This window comes from Lissotriton vulgaris, chromosome 5 (genome assembly GCF_964263255.1).
Source record: "Lissotriton vulgaris chromosome 5, aLisVul1.2, whole genome shotgun sequence".
Taxonomy (NCBI): domain Eukaryota; kingdom Metazoa; phylum Chordata; class Amphibia; order Caudata; family Salamandridae; genus Lissotriton; species Lissotriton vulgaris.
The window spans coordinates 1,115,977,302-1,115,979,751 of record NC_141693.1 but is presented as its reverse complement, the minus strand read 5'-3'; positions in this window follow the sequence as shown (position 1 = coordinate 1,115,979,751).

Genomic DNA, 2,450 nt, shown 5'->3' with positions numbered 1-2,450 from the left:
AGACCTACTGAAGGTATTGACAGCCTCCAAAGCCATCAAGCAGATTTCTTGGTCAGGTTCTACATTGTTCTTCATGCAGGATTACTCAAAAGCTACGGCAGCCAGACGCAAGGCTTTCCTAAATATGAGACCTGACTTGCGCTCCATGAGAGCCAAATACGGTTTATATCACCCGTGTTTATTTAAAGTCACTTATAACAACAAAACGACATCATACGAAGATCCTTTACGTCTGCAAAGTTTCATTAACTCTCACAGCACATCGCATATGGACTCTTCAAGACCGTCTCCCTTTCCTGTTTCTTGACTTGTTTGAGGCATGAACCTTAGGATCTTTCCTTTTGTAATCCCTAGTTTGACGATGTTATTCTCGGATATAGGTTGTTAGCTTTCTTCTATTGATATTTGAGTTGTTTTTGACTTACATTATCTTGATTCAATTATTATATCCTTTTAATATTGTTTCCCTGTTTAATGTATAATATGCTGGCTAATCTGTTCTTTCTTCGCTTTTTGCAGTTATGATTAAGTTAAATGGGATGTCCCCCCGTTGCAGTTCAGCTTCCCCTGGACGTCACATCTGCTCCATGTGGTCCTCCCCACCCCCACATATTTGTTCTGTTTTGTAGGTATGTTCCTTGCATTGTCTTTTGTGTTGTCTTTGCAGCTTTTTTTAATATTATTCCCTCCTCTTTACGCTCTCTCCTAGTAAGAGTACTCCCTGTTCTGTCTTATGTTAAGTGTATTGCATTATATTCTTCTACTTTAACTAATTATTATCTATTCTTTTTACTTGCCTTTTCTCATATGATCATCTTCTTCTTCCATCTCTATCTACGCTTATTTACACTATATATCTCTCTACACTATAAACCCATTCTCCTCTTTCCTTTATTTCTTCTCTCAGCGATAAACAATCCTTTTGTAACAAACTCATTTCCAGTATCTTAACCTTGGTCCCTTGCACTTCAAACTTTCTCATCCTTTCACATTCCTGTTTAGTTCTTCTCTATGTTTCTCAGTTTTTTAAACTTGCTTTATCATCTTTATTTCCATGTATCCTTTCCAATGCTCTATTATGTCATTGCAATGAATTGGACTTTTGTGTTATAGAATTGGACTATTCTCTTGGTGAATTTTTTATCCTACCAACTTGGATCGTTACTTATGCTGTTTTTATTATTTCATTTTAATATCTCATGCCACTTAAATGAGTTTCATGGAACATTAGTGGCCTAAACACTTTCATCAAAAGGCATAGATGTTCATCCCACTGGGCAGTGTTAAATGCTGACATTGTTTTCTTACAGGAAACCCACCTTACTGATACTGAATCTCAGAAATTGAAAAGAGGTTGGGTGGGTGAGGCTTACTTATCCCTAGGTGTTGGTAAACGAAATGGTGTGGTGATATTATGTGGTAATTCTTTACCACTTACGTTGTTATCACAAGAATCAGACGGTGATGGGAGATGGCTTTTGTGAGAAACTCTTATTAAAAGGTGTTCCAGTCTCTCTTCTTAATGTTTATGCACCTACAGGCGGAGATGCTTCTTTTTGGTGGCTATGGCTAAGCAAATCTCTCATTGCATTGAAGATGATTTTATTACGGCTGGAGACTGCAACCAAGTGTTTGACCCCTTTCTAGACAGGAATTCCAAGGTGTCCTTTGTGCCTAGCAAGTCGCATAAATCCTTTACTCACACTATACATCAACACAAATTGCTAAATGCATGGCTTCTTTGTAACCCAGCCACCAGAGAATATTCCTTCTGTTCTTCAACCAATCATACCCAATCAAGAATTGACTATGTTTTTGTATTCCATAACATTTCACAGTCCCTCACATTTGCAGAAATTGGTCCCATTCTTTTATAAGACCATGCCCCTGTCTCCATTGGTTTTGATAAACTTCCTAGAAACACTGCCCCAAGAAGATGGCGTTTTAACAATGCACTCCTTTCAGATTCCAAATTTACCACAGCTCTCATTTCCTTCTCCACTGACTATTTTGAAAGAAATAACACAGATTCTTTATCTCCTGCAACCATCTGGGATGCCTTTAAGGCATTGGCAAAAGATTTCATATTACAATACGTCTCAAAGAAACATAAAGCTGTGCATAGGATCACTAAAGACCTCCTTCAAGACATTAAGACACTAGAACATTCATATTACTCATCACACTCAGAAAAATGTCTAAAGGCCCTCATTAACGCCAAATTGAAATTTAGCAAGAATCAACAGAAGACGCCTCCCTCTACTTATTGAAGTCCAGTGCAAAGTTCTATGGAGGTAAAAACAAAGCTGAGAAGATTTTGGCCAAATATGTAAAGATTCGCCAAAACAAACTAAACATTGAATCCATCTTTGACGAACACTCCATTTTAAAATTCAAGAATGCTGAAAGTCTAAATTAATTTTCTCTTTTTTATAAATCTCTAAACTCGT